The following is a 23,545-nucleotide window of genomic DNA, read 5'->3' as shown; positions in this document are numbered from 1 at the left end:
ATTAAGCATGATAGCAAAAACCATGGAGTCCATGATCTCCAACAGATTAACTTGGTATTTAGAATCCCAAAATCTTTTATCACCAAGACAAGCCAGTTTTCGACAACTACACTCTACCAATGAACAAGTCATACGCCTCGGCCACGAAATAAAAGACAGTTTTAACAAGAAAGAAGATACCTTGGCAATATTTATTGACTTTCAGTTAGCATATGACTCTGTTTGGAGAAATAAATTATTACTAAAGCTCCAGAAATTAGGTATCTCCAGCGATATGTTCAGATGGATATCAGAATTCCTTAGTCAAAGATTCATTGCCACTAAATTCAATAACTCCCTTTCTAGTTACAGACGAACATATCGCGTTCTACCTCAGGGCGCTGCCCTCAGCACAACTTTATTCAATATTTATATAAATGACTTATCCTCCCTATTAGATGAATCAAACATGAAAACAGCACTATTTGCAGATGATATAGTTTTGTGGACTTCCGGATATTACAGACATAGAGACAAAATTCAAAATTCTGCTCTTAAAGCTCTAAATCAACTACATGAATGGAATACATCAAATTTGATGACACTCAATTTAAGCAAAAGTAACTACCAAATATTTTCACTCTGTAAAAAAGAAAGAGAATTCAATATCCAATACAATGGCCAACACCTTCCTAGGACTTATGAATCCAAATATCTTGGAGTTATTTTCGATAGTAAGTTAACATGGAGCAACCATTTGAAATACATTTCTGAAAAAGCTCGTAAAAGATTCTCCCTTCTAAAAAGACTAGCAGGAAAGAAATGGGGATGCTCTAGGAATACTTTGAACACTATATACAACTTGTTTATACAGCCAGTGCTGACATACTGCGGAGAAATTTTAATTACTTCACCTTCCATAAACGACATAGAATATGTTCAAAACCAAGCTCTCAGACTCATTACTGGTGGAATCAAAACAACGCCAATAGATTCTATGAGATTCCTCACTAATATTAACAGCATCAAAATGACAATAGAAGAAAAACCACTGATTCAATATGAAAAACTTATCAGATTACCAGATAACAATTGGCATTCATACAGTCCTCTCTGTAGATTGAAAACTCAAAAAAGTTTCATATCCATGGTTCAAGAATTAAAACAGAAAATCAATATCCCGAATTTAAAAGAAAACTTACAAATTAAACCAAACCCTTTAACTCTATTAAATATAGAATATAATCTAAATTTAACAGAAGAAATACTGAAATCAGAAGTAAACACTGAAATGCTGAAACAATTGTCTTTAGAGACAATTAATATTAGGTACCCTCCACAAAACTGGCTTCATTTATACACTGACGGATCCTTGATCTCCAGAGAACAAGGTGCCGGTGCAGGTGTTACATGCTGTCTCTTCTCACTTTATAGATCTCTTGGATATGGAACAACAAGTTTCGATGGTGAAATCATTGCAATAAGTGAATGTCTCAGGAATCTTCTATGCCACATCAATAAATTTAGGAATGCAGTTATATTGTCAGACTCCAAAGCAGCTATTCTATCAATAGTCTCTAAACACACACCTTCATCTCAAACAGCAGAAATAACTAAAATGCTCTCTCAATTAATATCACTCAATAAAAGAATTGTATTCCAATGGATACCATCCCATTGTGGAATCCTGGGAAACGAGAATGCAGATGCTTTAGCAAAGAAGGGCAGCACTGCTACTTACACACCTGTTACTAAATCTACATATTACTCTGTGAAGAGATTTATTAAATCTACATACTTAGACTTCAACAAACAAAATTTGATAACTCAATCCCAAGGGAAAAAATGGAACTCTCTGCATCAAAATCCACAGTTAATTCCCGATTTACCACGAAAATCGTCTGTAGCTGCATTTAGATTGGCAACAGGCCATGATTGTTTGGCCAAACACCTGTATAGAATTGGAATATATCAGTCCCGTAACTGCCCATTGTGCAACTCAAACCAAGAAATGGATTCGGAACACCTCAAAATCTGTGCTTCAGTGGCTAGTCATGATAATATCTTTGAAAAATATTGGAGTGCAAGAGGTCAAATGACTTTATTGTCGAACGCCTGGCATTAGAAAACAACAATAACAATAACATATGCATTAGGTAGTACATGTTCCTATATTTCTAAATGTGCTATTTTAAATACTAACAACGTTCATTGTTTTTTATCATTCACTTTAACACTTGAATAAAACAGTGTCAGTACTAGGGGCGGCTTTCAAAGAGGGGCTGCGGAGCCGCAGCACCCCCAGACATTTGTGGCTCTTGTCTCGTTTTATTTTGTGAAATACATTTATAATACAGTCTGTATTTAGCGGCTCGAATTTTTAAAAAATTTCGCTCTCATTGACATGCACGCAATCGTTAGTGAAGTCACTTCCTCCCCTGGTGCTGCCGGAGCGAAACCAGAGACAAGGACTATAGTGTGAAGCCACTTCCTCTCCTGGAGCTGCCAGTCCCATCTCGGATGCTTCACACGTTAGTTTTACCCCTCCTCCCTGCTGCCCCTTGCCGTGAATCCAGAGTTTCCAGGCGCTGCAAAATTTGCAGCAGTTTGTCAGTAGCGCGTAGTTTTAAATACATTTTCTTTAATGTTGTGAGTATAACAAGTGCAACAATGTTTAATTCTGTACAATATTTACAGTCTATTCAGTTCAGTACCTTAACAATTCAGGAGAAATGTGAAATTAAGTGCCCATCAGTTGAATCTCATAATGGAAAGAGCCGCTAAACAAAATACAAAGGCTCGCATATTTTTTTTTATAATTTATCCAGTATCCCTGCTTTCTTCTCTCGATCTCCACACAGTCTGTATTAGATTAATGTGTTTCAAAGACAATTCCATCAGCTGGGGCAACAAGATGGATTTAAAATAAGAACAGTAAATGTTGTTCATGAGAAGAAGGAGCCATTGCTAGAATGTTTTCAAACCTTAATGGAATCTGAAACATCTAACATCACAATAAATGAGGCAAGCGCCCTGCTGCGTACTCTTGAATATCCTGAATTCAATTTCTGGCTCAGTTATTTTTTTTCATTTATTGATGTATCATGTATATATATTACACAACAAACTACAACATCGCCAGTTAGATATTTCTAAGGTTCAAATCTGCATATAAAAAATTAAATTATGGTTTATTTAACGACACTCGCAACTGCAGGGGTTATATCAGCGTCGCCGGTGTGCCGGAATTTTGTCCGCAGGAGTCTTTTAAATGCCGTAAATCTACTAACATGAGCCTGTCTCATTTAAACAGAACTTACAAGATAAGGCGCATGGAACTAATCTTTAAATAAAGTAAGTTGCTTGGTTTATTTTTGTATGCAGCCCCCCTTAACTCAATACCCACGAGCCGCCACTGGTCAGGGCACTGAAGATGACACCACACCGGTGTTGAAATGGGGGCCTGTCTGTCATAAAGGTAAATTACCTTTTAAAAAAATTGTAACAGTTTTAACGTTTTAACTCTAGAGAGTTTCATAGACTAACAACATTGCTTAAAATATGTCTTCATTATGTTGATATACAATTAAAGGTAAAGGAAAAGTTACAGCAATAATAAACTATCCTCAATACATTAATACTTGTGTTATGTTATTAGCTTAGCTCTGAGCAAGATATTATCTAAAGTTAAATTGTTATTCTATAAAAAAATTAAACTATTTAGATAGATTATTATTATTATTATTATTATTATTATTATTATTATTATTATTACTACTACTACTACTGCAAAAAAATTAATCAATCAAAAGAGCTTATCACACTGTGTATAACATTTCATTAGAAATACCAATATGAATGCTTTTTCTGTCCTTAATTTAGGCCTAGTTTAAGTTTTGAGTGCACTATTCAAAATGTCGTAAAATTCTTTATGCTCGACCATGCCGAAATGTAGTAATTATACACCTGGTAGCAGCCCTTTAATGGACCTCATTAAAGTACACCTATTCATTAAAGTTCATGTGTTCCACCAATCAGAAAATACCATTGTAGCAATATGAAAGTGCAAGTGTCGATTATTCTCGGATATGCAATCAAAAGACAACAAGGAAACGTCACAGAGGCTGGAAATCCAATACTGTCGCAGAAGGTTATGTTCTGTTACTATAATAATTAGCGTTAATTGTAAATAAAATTCAAATAAATTCAATTTGTCATCTCGTTTTTCAATGTCTAAATCAATTTCAAGGTTATATCAAGATTAATGTTCATTTTACTCTCTAGATTATATCAAGGTCAATGACATTTGTTCCTCGGAAAAAATCAATACTTTCGCGTCTGTGCACATCTCACAATTTACGAGACATTGCACAAGGTCAGTTCCGCTCCCCAGTCAGATAAGAATAACATGAATACTTATGAATAATTTCAAGTTAGAAATATGGTCGAGCATAAAAAGTCGTATGAAACTTGCTTATAATGGTAATTAAGATGCTCGTATGAAAATTATGAAACGCGCTTGCTCTCGTTTCATAAACATACTCGCGTCTTAATTACTACCATTATAGGCGCATTGCATAATGTACTATTCCACACTGTTGATGATGCAATGATTGTTACCAAATAAAATCGAAAAATTACATCTTTTTCAGATTGTTCTATCACATTGGTGAATATAGTGAAAAATAAGTTCCACCAATCATAAACAGTCAATGCTATGTGGCTCCTTGAAAAGTGGTAGGGTGGCTTGAAAGTTTAAAATCAAATTGAAAATTTGAGAGCCAAAATTACCTTACACTAATTCCTGTCCTTGGTTTTTTTCCTGTAAGGCATAATTGACTAGATTCTTTGCTATCAACAGGGGGGAACTTACCGGTATTAAGCAAACAGCCAAATGGACATCAACTATAGTCAGGGTGCGAATTAAGACTTCAAATGAGGGGGGGATAGAATCCTAGATAGAAAATATCCTACATAAAATTATTATTATCTTCATTCGATATACGGCTCAACGTTTGGTCGCACTGAGTTGCATGTCTTGCATCTTGATCATAATAATAATAATAATAATAATAATAATAATAATAATAATAATAATTATATCCATGAGCAGGTTTAAGATAAGATGTGTAATTCCTAAGTTATTTATTGTTGTCAGCTTGTAAGTGATGATCAGGGAAAGGATTTATATGTAAATACATATTTACTTATAAAGCTAATATAATTTATATTTTGCATTATCTTTATGTTTCACAATGTGTAGGGTTGAAAAATCCTACTTTTATTTTCCATATTTTTCCATATTTTAGAGTTTAGTACATATTTTCGTTAATTTCCATATATTTTCCATATTTCATATAAAACAGTCCATATTATATTAGGTTTAACAATAAAACAAAACAAAATTCCATTAACTTTTAAAAATACATTTCAACAATAGAGATTTAAACACATGTTCAGTAATCCCTTTAACATCAGAGTTATTTGAAAATTAGCAGTCCTATCAACAATGGGAAAGTAAGTTACAAAACTGTATTAATTTAATTTAAAATTTTTAACAGACTTCAGTTGTGCAGCTCAACAGTTAAATGCCAGTCAGAGTACACATAGGTTCAGTTTTGTAAATCATACTATAAAGACGGTAAATATGCCAAAAGTACGTCATTCAGTCAATTTAAAATCAAAACTAACAAGTTACATTTCAGAATTTAAAGAAGATGGTTTATCAACTGACAATAAAATATTATTTTGTAATTTGTGTCAGTGTGCAGTATCATCTACACAAAAGTTCCTGGTGCAACAACACATTACAACTAGTAAACATCAGGCCAACAAACAACTAAATTCCAAGCAGAGACAATTGTTTTTAACACAACCAACAACATCGAATGTAAGATCTGAGTTTAACATCGACCTGTGCCGTTCTCTCATCTCTGCTAATATTCCTCTCTACAAACTAAAGAATAAGGTCTTCAGGGAATTCCTTGAAAAATATACTCAACATACAATCCCGGATGAGTCAACACTTAGGAAGACGTATGCTCCATCCATCTACGATGAGACAATACAGAAGATAAGAGATGAAATTAAAGATAGTTCAATTTGGGTTTCCATTGATGAGACTCCCGACAAAGAAGGTAGACTTGTTGGTAATGTAGTTATCGGTTTGTTAAGTGAACAATATTCTGAACGAATTCTTTTACATTGTGATGTTCTAGAAAAGTGCAATAACAAAACTATAGTTAAACTGTTCAACGAAGCTATGGGTATCCTGTGGCCAAAGGGTATTATGTACGATAATGTGTTATTCTTTATTAGCGATGCTGCCCCTTATATGGTCAAAGCTGGACAAGCATTATCTGTTGTATATCCTAAATTGACTCATTTTACTTGTGTGGCGCATGCATTTCATCGTGTGGCAGAAGTGGTCAGAGACAATTTCCCTAAAGTAGATTTGTTGATTTCATCAGTGAAAAAAGTATTTCTCAAAGCTCCCAGTAGAGTTAACGTGTTGAAAGAAATGTACCCTGAAATTCCATTGCCACCAAAGCCAATTTTAACTAGATGGGGTACATGGCTAGAAGCAGTTGAATATTATGCCGAACATATAGACTCTATTAACAATGTTCTCCTTGCATTGGACTCTGAAGATGCAGTCTCAATTGATACTGCGAAAACAGTTACCTGTGACATAAGTGTGAAGAATGACTTAGCTCACATTCAGCATACATTTTCATGCATCATAAAAACGCTCAAAAGTCTCCAAAATAGGCACCTTTCACTATCTGAAAGTTTTGAAATTATAAATAGTACTGTGGAACAACTGAATCGTGGTAGAGGTAAAGTTGCAGATGCAGTAAGAGCTAAGGTGGACACAGTACTTTCAAAAAACCCTGGATATGAAGAACTACAAAAGGTTGTTGCTGTGATGAGTGGTGAATCAACAGTGAAGATTAACTTGGACTTATCCCCAGCAGACATTGTGAAATTGAATTATGTACCAGTTACTTCTTGTGACGTCGAACGCTCTTTTAGTCAGTATAAATCTATCCTCAGAGACAATAGAAGAAGATTCACTTTTCAGCACTTGAAAGAAATGTTTGTAACCTATTGTTATGGTAACAGACAATAAAAATTGTGTTTTGTTGAAACTACATTGGAAGATAAGGTACGTCCATTATATTTTTTGTTTAGTTTGATTAAAATGTACCAATATTTAACATACATAGTCATTTTTTTATAATTTTAAGTCCATATTTAATTCCATATTTTGGTAAAAATCCATATTTAATTCCATATTTTGGTAAAAATAACTACATATATATTTACATATTTCATATATTTTTAGTCCATATAAATCCGTTCCCTGGTGATGATAAATACATCAATATTATTTTTTTGCTTACTTTATACTGTACTTTATAAAGTATACTTGTATTAAAACAATTATATTCTGTGAGGGGGGGATAGAAGCTATCTCTGGCAGGGATGTAAATATAAATTTATGAGAGGGAGATAACTTTCCAACAGGGGCGGAAATCCCCCCCCCTCCCCCGTTAATTCGCACCCTGGTTATAGCTGAGTCATCATAGAATTGTATTTCCTCACAACTTCACAATAACTGAGTGTTCCCAATTTATCAACAAGTGTTTTCCAAATAAGTACACAAAGTAAAAAAGGCAATTGATGACCATGAAGAATTTACGCCAAAAATGGAAAAATAGGGAATATAACACTTATAGCCGATTTCATCAAGCTTTACTATGTTTTTAATGATTCATTAATTTATTTATTGGTTCATTAAATTATTTTTATAGCTCACCAAGCATCTTTAGCCCTAAAGGACCAGTAAAACTATCGCATCAGTTTAGTGATAGAAATTGTATGTATGTATGTATGTATCCAATGCCTACCCACTTCACTTCACGTGATTCGGGTTCCGCATATTGCGGATAGATGGCAGGACTGTGATCCATTTACCCTAGTTGCACACCACTTTGCTGGGCCACAATGTACATGATGTGTATCTGTGGAGAGTTATGTCGTGTACTAGGGTGAGAGAATGTGTAAGTGTAGTGTCTGGAATGAATGATGATGATAAAGATTTAGGGAGAAGGGGAAACCTGGTGCCGGCATGTAGCCTACTTCTGTCGAATAGCACCAAGGGGGCCATGAGGCATAACGTCCCCATCTGACAGACGAATCACTATCAACAGTGACATATGCCTTCTCTTCATATACACTGCGGAGAGATTTGGGATTTAACCCAGGCATATTGGTGCACAATCTAGTGATTAGAAGTTGCACACAGCCATCTCTCCTAGTCCTGAGGTAGAAATTTTACATTAAAATTTATGAACATTTCTGACCCCGCCAGGAATCGAATCCAGACCAGCTAGTCTGGAGGCAGACACACTACCACAGAGCTAACTCGGCGGACAGTGATAGAAATTTCTGTCCTCAAATTTTTAATGGTTCATTAGCTGCAATAGAAAATGGTGGAACGTTTTGACGCAGAATTGTTACATCTGTAACTGCTCGAAAATCAAGAGCCAGATGGAGAATTTTAATCATTTAAGAAAGGATCATTTTGAAAATCTGAATGACACAAATTTCACGAAAGATAACACATCGTGAAGATCGTTTATTTATTTATTTTAGTAGGTTATTTTACGATGCTTTATCAGCATCTTAGGTTATTTAGCATCTGAACGAGATGAAGATGATAATGCCGGTGAAATGAGTCCAGGGTCCATCACAGGAAGTTACCCAGCGTTTGCTCATATTGGGTTGAGGGAAAACCCCAGAAAAAACCTCAACCAGGTAACTTGCTCCGACTGGGAATCAAACCTGGGCCACCTGGTTTTGCAGCCAAACACACTAACCGTTACTCCACAGGTGTGGACATGAAGATTATGGTACCGGTACTCAAAATTTTAGAAGAAACTGATCATAGGTTAGAATATCATCAGAACGACTGAGACAAAGCTGAAACTAGTCAATTAGGTAACATACAACTTAATTCTTATTTTAACACATGAAAGTGGTTATTATAACTACGTCATTCATTTAGTGTTCTGCCCAAGGGCAGGTCTTTCACTGCAAACCCAGCTTTCTCCAATCTTTCCTATTTTCTGCATTCCTCTTTGTAAATTCATATGATCCATATATTTTAATGTCGTCTATCATCTGATACCTTCTTCTGCCCAGAACTCTTCTCCCATTCACCATTCCTCCCATTGCATCCTTCAGTAGGCTGTTTTTTCTCAGCCAATGACCCAACCAATTCCTTTTCCTCTTCTTGATCAGTTTCAGCATCATTCTTTCTCCACCCACTCTTTCCCACACAGCTTCATTTCTTATTCTGTCTGTCCACTTCACATGTTCAATTCTTTTCCATATCCCCATTTCAAATGCGTCTAGTCGCTTCTCTTTACTTCGTCGTAATAAATGTTAGTAAATTAATACACAATGTACATTCAAACATAACGAAACTTAATTGGTATAGTAACTTCCATTTATTAGAATTAAATTTACGCACACAGGTTCTTGACCCTACTATCCGTTTCGAAAGGAACCTAAATCAGGCCGCCGAAGTTGATATTGAGAAGAAGTCTATATATGAACCTTGTCTGCCGTATCTTTCTCAAAAGTACAACGTCCCTCTTAAACAATGGGTTGTCATTGGTTTGCTCTTTGGCAGTAGAGGTTCTATTACAAAATTCACATGGAATTATCTTAAGGAACTTCACATTCCTTTTGATTATGTAATGTCTATTCTTATAAATATTATCAAGGATTCTCTTCAAATATTACATCATCATCTCTATTTCAATTAATCCACTTATGTTATTTCCCTTCAACAATTAACTTTCTTTTTTCTTAATGTTTCAAATCACATTATGTTGTGCATGTTTATTGTATTCAGGACCCTTATGGTCACTCAAATTGATTATTCAATGAATATATAAAATAAATACAGTATATTATGTAGATATTAAGTTTCTACTTTCTTTTTCTACTTTCTTTCAGCTCTGCAACTGTACTTCATACTACAGTAAATCCATAAGTCTCTAATTTTTTTCATTCTGGACAATAGATTTCAAGAATATTATCTATACCTAAATTGAGTTAATGTATGTATCATTCCTCCCTCAAATGATGCGACCACTGGAATCAGGAATGCAACAATTACAACAGCTATAACAACAGCAGCAGGAATGAGATGATAATAATGATGATAATGATAATAATAATGATGATAATAATAATGATGATGATAATATAATGATAATGATGATAATATTATAATAACAATAGTGATAATAATGATAATGATAATGATAATAATAGTAATGATGATAATAATAATAATAATAATAATAATATTAGTAATAATAATAATAATAATGATAATAATAATGATAATAATAATGATAATAATAATGATAATGATAATAATAATAATAATAAAACAATAATAACAATAAGAATAAAAAATAATAATAACAATCATATTAATAATAACAATAAGAATAATAATAACAATAATAATAAAAATCATCATCATCATCATCCTTCACGAATTAGGCCTCTGTAGACCTGTTTCGGCCCCATCTAGCAGTCTTCTTAACGGTCTTCCTGGTCGACGATGTCCTCTAGGTTTATATTGCATCATAATTTTTGGGATTCTTGAATTTTCCATTCTTCTTACATGATCTAGCCAATTGAATTTGTATCTGGTGATTTTTTCTTCTACTGACTCTACTTCTAATTGTTCTAAAATTTCGTCATTCCTTTTTCGGTCTAAAAGAGTATATCCTGCTGTTCTGAAAAATTTCATTTCCGTTGCTTTGATTCTGTTCATGTCTTTTTTCTTTAATGTCCAAATCTCGCTTCCGTATAGAAGGGTGGGTAATGCTAGTGTATTATATATTTTTATTCTTGTAGATTTTTGTACTAATTTAGCTTTTAATGTATTGTTTATTATTCCTAGAATTTGTGTAAATTTGGTAATTTTCTTGTTCACATCTTTTTCATTTTGATAAGATATTTCACAACCCAGATAATTGAAATTTTGCACTTGTTCGAGGCATTGGTTATTGTGTATTATCTTACTTCTCACTGGGTCTTGTCCTAAAAATGCCATTACTTTTGATTTTTGTGCTGAAATTTCCATCCCAAAATCTTTTAATATTTCATTTAATGTATACAATCCTCTTTGTAAATTATCCTCTGAATTGGAAATTATGACTTGATCATCGGCATAGAGTAAGGTATTTAATGTTAGAGCACTGGTTATTTTGATTCCTGATGTGTAGATTTGGTTCCATTTTAAAATAATTTCATTTATATAAATATTAAATAAAGTTGGTGATAGTGGACAACCTTGTCGAACTCCATTATTAACTAATTTTCTTTCGGATATACAGTTATTTATTTTGACACTTATTTTGCTGTCCGTGTAGATTTCTATTATATTTTGGAATAGCAAATTTGCAAACAAGCAGTATAATAATAAAAATAATAATACTAATAAAAATAAAAATAATTATTATTATTTATTTCCTAATATTTAATGTGCTGTACAACAGCCAGAGGCCAATAACAGTTCAGCACACGACAATATCATTACAGGAACATTAATAATTATATAAATTACAATAAAAGTAAATAGGAATAATTATTATTAAAATAATAACAATTTAAAATATGAAAACTGAAAATGAAAGATGGAATCTTAAATATGAATATAATACGAATGATAAGAAAGATAATGAGAATAATACCCATAATACAATACATATCTAAATAAAAGACATAAATTAATAACAACTGCCATAAAACTCCAAAAGTATATACTACACATGAAATGGATCCAAGTTTAATCCATGCAAATTAGCATATTTTATACAACTGCTGACCAGAGAGAGAGATTTAGAATTTCTATTGCAAAAAATTTTAGCAGGAATATGAAGACTGATATTGCTGAAGAAGGATTCACATCAATACCACCCTTAATGACTTTACAAAAAAATAAATAATCAAGATCTTGATGTCTGACAAACTATAGCAATTACAATATTTGCAGTTAATCTCATATTTATAATCACTGGAATTGGGTAAAAATCTATAAGAGCACAAAGAAATAAATTTTCTTTGGATATTCTCCAATTTATCCGAGTCAGCAGAAGTAATGGAGTTCCATATTACAGATGCATATTCAAGCTTGGATCTAACCAATATATAGTATAAAATTAATAGACACATAGCAGCAGAAGAAGAATAAGTTATAGATCCAATTAGATCAATAATAATAATAATAATAATAATAATACTTTTTCCTCCATATTCTGTATTTTATAACTGTGTTGCTTCATTGTTGGCTCATATGCGAATGATATAGCAGGTAACAATTTGCAACATAGTAGGTTGTGGTTTCATGAAAATGTTGTTGTTGTTTTCTAATGCCAGGCATTTGACAATAAATTCATTTGACCTCTTGCACTCCAATATTTTTCAAAGATATTATCATGGTCAGCCACTGAACCACAAATTTTGAGGTGTTCCGAATCCATTTCTTGGTTTGAGTTGCACAATGGGCAGTTAGGGGACTGACATATTCCAATTCTATGCCGGTGTGAATTTGTTATAGCAAGAGAATCTATTTTTCGTTATAATTATTATAGAATTTTTTTTTTATTCTTGTGATTATTTTGACAATTATACTTTATTGTACTTTTGGAAGATTAAGTATATTTTCATTTTATTTATTTTTTGAGGGTAGACTTATTCCAACCCTTTTTTTCTGGGCCAAACAATCATGGCCTGTTGGCAATCTAAATGCAGCTGCAGACGATTTTCGTGGTAAATCGGGAATTAACTGTGGATTATGTTGCAAAGAGTTCCATTTTTTTCCTTGAGATTGTGTTATCAAATTTTGTTTGTTGAAGTCTAAGTATGTAGATTTAATAAATCTTTTCACAGAGTAAAACGTAGATTTAGTAACAGGTCTGTAAGTAGCAGTGCTGCCCTTCTTTGCTAAAGCATCCGCATTCTCGTTTCCCAGGATTCCACAATGGGATGGTATCCATTGGAATACAATTCTTTTATTCAGTGATATAAATTGAGAGAGCATTTTAGTTATTTCTGCTGTTTGAGATGAAGGTGTGTGTCTAGAGACTATTGATAGAATACCTGCTTTGGAGTCTGACAATATAACTGCATTCTTAAATTTATTGATGTGGCATAGAAGATTCCTGAGACTTTCACTGATTGCAATGATTTCACCATCAAAACTCGTTGTTCCATATCCAAGAGATCTATAAAGTGAGAAGAGACAGCACGTAACACCTGCACCGGCACCTTGTTCTCTGGAGATCAAGGATCCGTCAGTGTATAAATGAAGCCAGTTTTGTGGAGGGTACCTAAAATTAATTGTCTCTAAAGACAATTGTTTCCTTAGTTCAGTGTTTTCTTCTGATTTCAGTATTTCTTTTGTTAAATTTAGATTATACTCTAAAATAGTCCCCCAATCGGATCTCCGGGCGGGGACTACTTTAATGGTACAGAATCAACTAAACATCTTACAATGGAATGCTGGCGCCATAACATCAGGTAAGAAGACTGAACTAGCCAATATACTCTCAGATAATAATGTAGATATCTTAATTATTCAAGAAGCGAACCTTAAAGCTGACCAATTAAAATATTTTGATTTTAAAGGTTTTAGTAAGAAACTGTTACCCAAAGGTAGACAGATCAGTAGTGGAATTCTCGCAGGTATATCAAAGAAATTAATCACAAATTTCCAAATCACGAAAATGTTGTGATATATGTACTTGTGAAATATTCACTGAATGCACTTATTTATTTGCAATGAAGCATTACTTACTATTCATTAAATGTTAAGAAAATCTGGTTGGTGAACAGCTTGCATTTTAGTGAATTGTTATATATTTTAATGTTCACTAGTTAATATTTAATTTGGATTGATTTATTGAAGCTTCGTGAAATGGGGCATTAGGGTACTTAATATTTAAATGATGCATACATGTTAGATTTTCAAAATGTTAGTTCATATAAAACAGGAACTTGCCTGAACATCCTATGTCTATTGCTAAAACGTAAGCAATTTTCACACTGACTGGCAGCAAACAATCCACTTTCTTTGCGCGTGCATCCATACTATGATATAAATCTACTAATTGTTAAGAGATTAAAACATTAGTAACAATTATGTTAATTAACATGCTTACTAACATATCGTCGTTGAATTTATGAAACCTCCTATGTGACAGTGCAAAGCATAATTTTTCAGGAGGAAGGAAAAAGTAATTAAATATCAATAGGCCTACACTGATCCTCGAAGTCATCGTATTCACCAATGTTTTCTACAGAATTATATAATATTCTTCTGTAGGCCTATTGATATTTAATTACTTTTTCCTTCCTCTCTCAATTAATATCACTCAATAAAAGAATTGTATTCCAATGGATACCATCCCATTGTGGAATCCTGGGAAACGAGAATGCGGATGCTTTAGCAAAGAAGGGCAGCACTGCTACTTACAGACCTGTTACTAAATCTACGTATTACTCTGTGAAGAGATTTATTAAATCTACATACTTAGACTTCAACAAACAAAATTTGATAACTCAATCCCAAGGGAAAAAATGGAACTCTCTGCATCAAAATCCACAGTTAATTCCCGATTTACCACGAAAATCGTCTGTAGCTGCATTTAGATTGGCAACAGGCCATGATTGTTTGGCCAAACACCTGCATAGAATTGGAATATATCAGTCCCCTCAACTCAACTCAAACCAAGAAATGGATTCGGAACACCTCAAAATCTGTGCTTCTGTGGCTGGTCATGATAATATCTTTGAAAAATATTGGAGTGCAAGAGGTCAAATTACTTTATTGTCAAACGCTTGGCATTAGAAAACAACAACAACAACTTTTTCCTTCCTCCTGAAAAAATTATGCTCTGTACAGTGGATATAGGTGGTTACATAAAATTAAGAACGATATAATACAGTATCCAAACAGCAAATGACTTCCAAGAACAGCTTACTGTTAGAAGGTGCTATCAATTTTTATGAAAGAGGTTAAGTAAAATTCTTCTGACACAAGTACAATTATTTACTTACTGGTCTCATTTTGGGTGGAGGAACAGGAATAACTGTGAGGAACAAGGCATCAGTTGGGTACTGTGTATCGCAGTATTCCAATACTGGCAACAGAGCACACATGAAATTCTTCTCATTCTGCCACAGCTTGCGTAAATGTGTTCTAAAATGAAACAATCACCATTTACATAAAAATTAATTAATTCTTGAATATATTCCAACCCTGACCAACTCAAGAGGTTACTCAGGGAGGGGCACGAGGAATGGTAAAATTTTCCCATAAAAAATAATCCTAGAAAATTACAAAATTCAGTAAAAATATTAATTTTTCTCGTTCCTGAAAACTGTAGAATTTATTATAGGAAGCAATAATCACTACACTGTTCATACAGTTCTAATCTCTATGCTAGTTATATTCAACTATTCATAAGTTTTTCTGCATGCTTACTTTGCATTGTAAAACCGAACCAAATCACTATCTCAAACAGACAGTAGAACATTTTAAATGTACCAGTTATAAATATAATTGCAAATATAAATCTTCAGTTTTTCACCATCATTATTTGAAACATTTTACTTTCTAATTATATGGAGTACAGTGAGCAAAAAATCGATTTCGAGATTTTATTTGAGCTCTTTTTCAGCATCTGAGATACCGAAAAATTAATTCTGGATATGTCATCTATCTGTCTGTGTGCAATCATTTTTTCTGAATTTGAGGACAAATTTTGTCCATATTCTGTACACATGAGTAGGCTTATCCAAAAATAATGCATATGAAATACAATAATGTTCAATAAAAATTTGTTTAAAATCAACAATACAAGTTCTACAGACCAGATTTCAAAAGGATATCAATAGAAAAATTGGTGAGAAACAATCTGGTTTCTGGTTTGGTCGTTCGTGCATTGATAACTTATTTACACTACAAGAAAAAGAAAAAAGAACCGGTTTGTAAAGATAATTATTGTGCATTTATTGACCTTGCATGCAATGTTCCCAGATCGAGATATGATTTGTCTTGGAAAAATAGTCCATAGCACGTTCGTGAAAATGAAGGAAATATGGGATAATGCACCATCTTGTTGGAAGAACATTTATTATTCTGCATTCTTTAGTAATTAATTTCGGGAGCACATCTCCCTGCTTTGCTGTGTTCATTCTCGAAGGAAGTAAGGTCTGATAATGGTAGATGATGTTAAACCACACCAAATTGTAACTTCTACAAAATGAAAGAGAACCTTCTGCACTTCACGAACATTTCCTTTTCTAACGAAAATCCTGCCTGTTGACAAGTCCAAAAAAATGAAAGTGTGTTTTATCAGACAATCTTGTTTTACTGAGTATGTCTGATTAGTCTGGTTTAACCCTACAGAACTCCATGCAACTCCTTCTTAAACTTCACTCTGCTAGTCAAAGTGATAATGCATGTCGTGCACAGATTACACTTTGTGTATTTTCAGACGTTATGTTCCTCCAATGAGAAACACAACACTTGTCTCTTACTGAGTGTGTTAAATGTCATTTTCTGACCCAATGTAGTATGGTATTGCGAGGAGGAGCTTACTGTATTGAAATATAAGCTACAAGCACGTGTCTGTAGCCCTTCCTAGTGGCTACAGAACAAACAGCCTCTTTATGGCACCTAAAACGAGACATTAATTGCAGTAAAACCTCGTTAATCCGAACTTCGCTTAATCCAGATAGGCAAAAAAAAGAAAAGTTTGAAAAAATTGAAGAACCTTGTTTTAAAACTTACTTTTATACATTAGAACTGTGGAAGTACAATAATGTAACTTACTACATTGTATGTATTGCTTTACATTTTGCTGTACTGTATAGTGTATTTAGGCCTATACCCTTTAAATACACTATAATAAACATGTTTTTTGCTATAAACGGAGTTTTAATGCACTTTCTACTGTTCTTTTAGGTTATTTCAGTTAATCTGGACCTTCGTTAAATCGGTCAACTTGCCCCACCCCACCAATTAGTCCGGATTAACGAGGTTTTACTGCAGTTCCCTGTCTGAAAACACACCTGTTGGTAAACTTGCTGGTTTTTTAAACACGAAACATTATATTTCAAGTAGTTTGAAAACTAATTAAGACTGTCACGAAAGAATGTGATTTGTAAATGGGGTCGATCACAGACTGTTGCAATGAGACATGATAACATAACAAAGAGGATGTGTAAGGTGCATCATCACTCAAAACACTAACCCAAACAGAGTAATGGAAATGGTGGCCAATCAATCAGTTTCTGTTACTGTATTATAATGCTGTATCAGTGATGTGCTGTGTTGTTGCTGGGAATTCAGGCCTAAAATGTCATAAGGTCAACAGGGGTACCCGTTCATAATTTAATACATTCTTGTAAAAATTCCACATGCATTCTATGCTTTATGTTAAGTTATTAGCTTAAAATAATTTCTATATGTCATGTCGTCAGTCAGTGTAAATGCATGCCTCATTTTCCAGTGCGAACGTAGAACCGATCAGAAGTTGGGGAGCCGGAAGATTTTGTGGTATGTTTGTAGATATGCAGAGTCTTTTTGTATAGAATGAGGATTATGTTAAATTTCTTTAATACAGTTATTTTGCATAAAGAACTCGACACAAACTTCTAAATTGTCAAACATTTTGAAACTGACTAAGCAGCCATCTCTTTTGACCTTGCAAACTGATGAAAGCAAGAAAATCTAAAATTACTGAAATCACGGTAATTTCAAATGTATCACAACTGTCTGTAGTATCCTATAATATTATATCGTCACCTGAATGCAAGAACTAGGTAACTTGATTTTTAATATTTTGTGACATTGCCTATTTACTTATTTATTGCACTAAGGAATATGTCTCGTTTTCTTTTACCTATTTGTTACATTGGAAAATAGATGTCGCTGGTATCGTTCGATCAGTTACCTAGGTCCTGGATTACATTTTGTGCGATTTTTGCTATGCTATAAAAGAGGTAACTAAAAACCGCAAATTTCGAGTTACCTAGTTCTTGCATTCAAGCGACGATATGAAAGTACAGCCACAAAAATAATGATTCGAACATTTTAAAAACATGAAAATTCAGCACCAGCATAGGATATATTACTCTGTTTAAGATTTGGGAGGGAAAAAACAAAGTGATAACAGAAGAAAATTAAATCTTATCATTTATGTGTACCTTGATTCATCTGGTAGAATTACAGTTGTAACGAACTTCCCCCTATTTATTCCACTAGATGCTTGGTTCCTGAAATAAAAACACCATCATGTAATCTAAGAGGAATCAAAATTTATTTTTCTGGATGAAAAGTAAAAACGTTATTGATATCACATGATCAAAACATATAAAGATGTTTACATTAGATTGAAAGGATTATAACAACCCGAAAATATCACTAATCATTCTCATCAATATCTTAATCCCTGAATCAGGGAACTTACAGAGAAAGTAAATACGAGAAACCACTGACACAAGAAGTCAGACTGTGACCCAAGGAAAAGTTCAATTGTATCATTAGTCACACGAGAAACCAGAAAAATAACAAAGAAAATTTAGCACAGCCTTCGAGAAACACAATTACCTGCTTGAATGTACAAAAAGATGCAGAATGCAGCTCTTTCGTATCAACCAACATTAATGGCGAGTTTACAGACAGGAAAGAGGGAACACTTGGTAATGATTCTTATGGATTTCTTCTTTAAGAACAAAAAAAAAAAAAAAATGGAGCACATAACAGTAGTAGTTACAATTAAAAAAAAAAAAAAAAAAAAAAAAAAAAAAAAAAAAAAAAAAAAAAGGATTTTCGGATGCACAGTCTTACCTACCTATAACTACTCAATTAGTATAACAATACAATCAAAATTTCCAGTACCAGCTAGCCTTTAAAATGAACTTGTAACAGAAGCTGCATGGAATATACAAACTAACCAGCAACTGTAACAGAAAGACAGTCGACTACACATTCAGATAGTCTAAATTTTCTTCATCAATGATTATTAGCTCCGAAAAAAAAATCATTTGACAGAAGACACATAAAAACAAGCCACTAGATGGCTTTTAGAGAACCCGGAGGTTCCATGGACAAATATATAATAGGATGCGAAACTGTGGTCAGCACCATCTGGCAATGGGGGGCTGAAATAAGATGATCAGCGACCAACGTCGTAAGTGGTGAACATTAGAACTACGTGTTGGGTACATTACCCACAGTTCTCTATTTATCTGTTCGAGATATTGCTCGAGGAGACAAAATGGCAGACAGAAACTTGCTAATAAGTGAACATTTTTTTTTTTTATTGGGTTATTTTACGACGCTGTATCAACATCTAGGTTATTTAGTGTCTGAATGAAATGAAGGTGATAATGCCGGTGAAATGAGTCCGGGGTCCAGCACTGAAAGTTACCCAGCATTTGCTCGTATTGGGTTGAGGGAAAACCCCGGAAAAAACCTCAACCAGGTAACTTGCCCCAACCGGGATTCGAACCCGGGCCACCTGGTTTCACGGCCAGACGCGCTGACCGTTACTCCACAGGTGTGGACAATAAGTGAACATAAAGTGATACGTGTATAAGCAGTGCATGTTAAACAGTGATATTTATGGACGTTGTAAAAACAGTGTTGAATGTATTGTAAAGTAATAGTAATATAATAAATTGAACTATCTAAGTAGTTCTTGCAGACTTTTCCATTGCGCTGTACAATAAATACCCAAAGAATACAATCCAAATTATCTAACCTTTTGCTTTATTTTTTTTTGTCTGTGTCTGGTTATATTTTAATTGGGTAGTGTAAAATAGATTGTCTCTTTTATCTTCCTGTTGGCTCCAGTAAGAATTTTCAGTAGAAGATGCTGTGAGGAATAAAAATGTAAATGTTTTATTTTAAATTGGGTTAGTTTCGAATATCGATGAGGGTGGGAGGGAATACTTTCTGCACAGTTTAACATTTTCGTCACCAGGTGCGCTGCTAAATGCATGGAGTAATTAGTTACTCTTTTCGCTACTTGGTGTGCTGCTAGATGTAATAACGCCCCTCCCTCTAACAGGCAGCAATAAGTTCATTTTCTACAACAGCGCCTCTAGTATGTGTTACAGGAAACTCTGTAAGTTTCGCATCCTATTATATATTCATCCATGGAGGTTCATTGCCACCCTCATATAAGCCCACCATCAGTCCCTATCCTGAGCAAGATTAATCCAGTCCCTGCCCTATCTCACCTCCCTCAAATCCATTTTAATACAGTGCAATCGAAAAGTCCCTCCGCAGCTCTGTTAATTCTAGTAGCCCTGTAGACAATTGGCATTCCCCCACTCATTCCAGTTTGACAGCCTCACCCCCCAGTCCGTCGTGTGCTGCATGATAGCGCCACGGGCTACACAGCATTGCAGAGAGACTTCTCGACTGCGCTGTGTTATCCCACTAGATGTAATGAAAAACAGTGTTACAAAATACACTTGACAAAACGGTAACAGACAACAGAAATATTTATCCCATAACACTACTAATTTATCCACAAAGAAAAGCCATATTACAAATATAAACTTGACCACTAGAAAACATATACAGTAAGTCAAATTGTTGGGTCTGAGAAATAAAAACGGACAAAAAGAAATTCATGTGAACTGTCCGAACACAACGCAGGAAAAGACAGGATGCTGTAACTGCTATAGCAGTGCCAGTTAAAAGAAACTTGCAATCAACATAAACTTGTCAAACCAACAGATTCAAGCAAATGTGAAAACAGATTAGTAAATATTTATCTACTCTACTGAAAATTTCAATTCTAAATACTCTTTTCTAGCATTAGAAATTTCAAAACTGCTATCTATTAAATTAAATGCCTTGTCAATGAAGTGTAGAATATTCATTCTTAATGAGAATTTATACATGATGTGTAGTTACGTCACAATTAAGGAGAAAGATCATGATGATGATTATGATTAATAATAAGACAAAAGAGAGGAAGGAAAAGATGAGGAGGGAGAGAAGTAAGACGAGTGGAAAAGAAAACGATGAGGGATACTCTAACAAATAAATTTAAATTGCAGTAAAACCCGATTTTAACATTCTTTGAAAAATATTGGAGTGCAAGAGGTCAAATGACTTTATTGTCAAATGCCTGGCATTTGAAAACAGCAACAACAACATTCCAGTTTTCAAAGAATAATCTGGCAAGTTCCAGTCAAATTACCATAAAAATAATGTAATAGTGTAATTGATTCTCCTTTTAAGAAAACCCGATTTAAGGGAAATCCTGCTTTTCGGGAATATTTTTCAAGTGGATTTTATGAAAACGAAGCCCAAAATATCGACCTGACTTTCAATAATCAATAGTATAGCTCAGCACATCTCCATCTGTGGCAATGCAGTGCCATGTGGCAGCATTATTCTTTATCTTGCTTTGTGTTGCTTGCACAGAGTGGCCGCTTTGCTTGCTTTGTTCTCACGACTTGTGTGGATCCTGTTTCCAACTTCTTTTGTTAGTTTATGCATCATTATAATGACAACTAACTGGAAGAAATTAACTATCGGACAGAAAGTGAAAATAATAAGGGATGTCGAGGCCAATCCTCAAATAACACTATCGCATATGGCAAAAGGCATGGTTTGCCAATTACTTCATTATGGGGAACAATGAAGAAGAAGAAGAAGAAGAAGAAGAAGAAGAAGAAGAAGAAGAAGAAGAAGAAGAAGAAGAAAAAAGACATTTTTCAATGCTTATTTTCAGTACGGTTCAGGTTCAACCAAGGGAAAAAACATTTGTGCCCACCACTTGAAGAGTTACAAAAATGTAATAATGAAGTGTATTGTAAATAAAACTGTAGGCCTAATTAAATGATTATAATGTTTGGTACACAACACACATGTCAGTACTAGCTATTTTAGCCTTTCCTTTCCATTTTATGTAAGCCCCTTTTAACAAAAACTCCTACTTAAGGACAAGATTCGTTAAAAAGGGGTTGCTTGCTTTCAAACTGTATTAGTAATTATAAATCCATTCTTACCTTTCTGTTTCTGTCGAAGCTTTCTGGACTTTGATCATCAACTTGTTTCGGTACATTGAGATTTTCTTCATAGGCGCCTTACAATTTGGGCAAGCCTTCAATTCATTTACAGATTTCTCTACTGCATTAACAAGATCATTTATTATGAACTCCACAAACTTTGTACGTGAACGTGGTTTTTGAACATTTTTTTCTGAAAATGAGAAAGCTACCTTTATGAGACATACATAACTCATACATAAAGATAAAAAAAATATGCCTGATGTTCATGGATATGATTTTACTGCATCAAAATTAAACATTGTTACTTCAAAGAAAGGAAGAAAGGGTTAGAAAAGAAAAAATAAGAGGAAATAAATATAGAAAAAAAGAAAGAGAGAGAGACTAATCACTGAGAAAGGGTTGTAATTCCTACAATTCCTCAGACTGTTACAAAACAACTAGTTCATTCTGACAATTTATTCAAGAATTATGCATCAGTAGACAGGTTTCAGGATTGACCCCAAGTTAATTTTTATCATCCTTATCTCTCAGTCGGCCACTTCACAAGGATATTGAAAGCACAGATAGAATTTGTTTCAGAGGTCAATATCTCGATGCTTTAACACTGTTACTGTTATTACTCACAATCATGAATTTTGATACTTTATTTGAACGTATTAGTTAAAGAAGTGTAGAAATATAAATGCATACACTGTAACATACATAACGCATACAATTTATTCTCTTGTGCTCAGTTCAAATTCAGAACAGATATGAAATATTACATCAATATATAAAATACCATTGCTGCACCTCCAAAATCCACTATATAGGCCTACATTTAAACAGATTTTTCAGGAGAGAGAAAAAATACACATGATCACTTTTAATCACCTTGATTTTCAAAGCTACTTTCGGTACGGTACAGTTTCATCATTTTTCATGTAATGATTGAATGTAGCTTTGAAATTCAAGGGAACTGAAATTGACAATGTTTTTCTTTCTCTTGAAAAATCTGTTTAAATGCATATAGCGAGTTTTGGAGGCACAGAGACGATATGCATTCTCTCCTCCAACTCCATATTTCTCTAACTCAACCAACAATATCTTCTACGACTTTCTCTTCAAACAAGAAGTAACATCTCAAGCAAGCACAATTCAAAAACAAATTTTCATATCTTTGCTTTATGCAAACTAAAACTTTAAAATTCACTTAAGAAACACAGAATAAAAATATTTAGAATCAAAGTTTTAACAATTTCAACTATACAATAATATAGTTGTTTATTTATACGATAAATTAAAAATTGAAATAAGTTACTTTAACATAACAAATTTTTCGATAACACACGATTTGATACAATTTATTTAACACCCAGAATCACAACTGTACTTTGCTTACCGTCACTGTGCCTGTAAACACTACTGTGCGATTGGAAGTCGA

At 33.7% G+C, this 23,545-nt stretch overlaps 1 pseudogene; it reads right to left on the bottom strand.

Annotated features, from left to right (window-relative positions):
• LOC138693790 (DNA-directed RNA polymerase I subunit RPA1-like) overlaps nt 1–23,545 on the bottom strand; it is a 190,347-nt pseudogene that overhangs the window by 67,125 nt on the left and 99,677 nt on the right.

This window comes from Periplaneta americana, unplaced genomic scaffold, assembly GCF_040183065.1.
Source record: "Periplaneta americana isolate PAMFEO1 unplaced genomic scaffold, P.americana_PAMFEO1_priV1 scaffold_21, whole genome shotgun sequence".
Taxonomy (NCBI): Eukaryota; Metazoa; Arthropoda; class Insecta; order Blattodea; family Blattidae; genus Periplaneta; species Periplaneta americana.
This window is presented reverse-complemented; position numbering and strand designations above follow the sequence as displayed.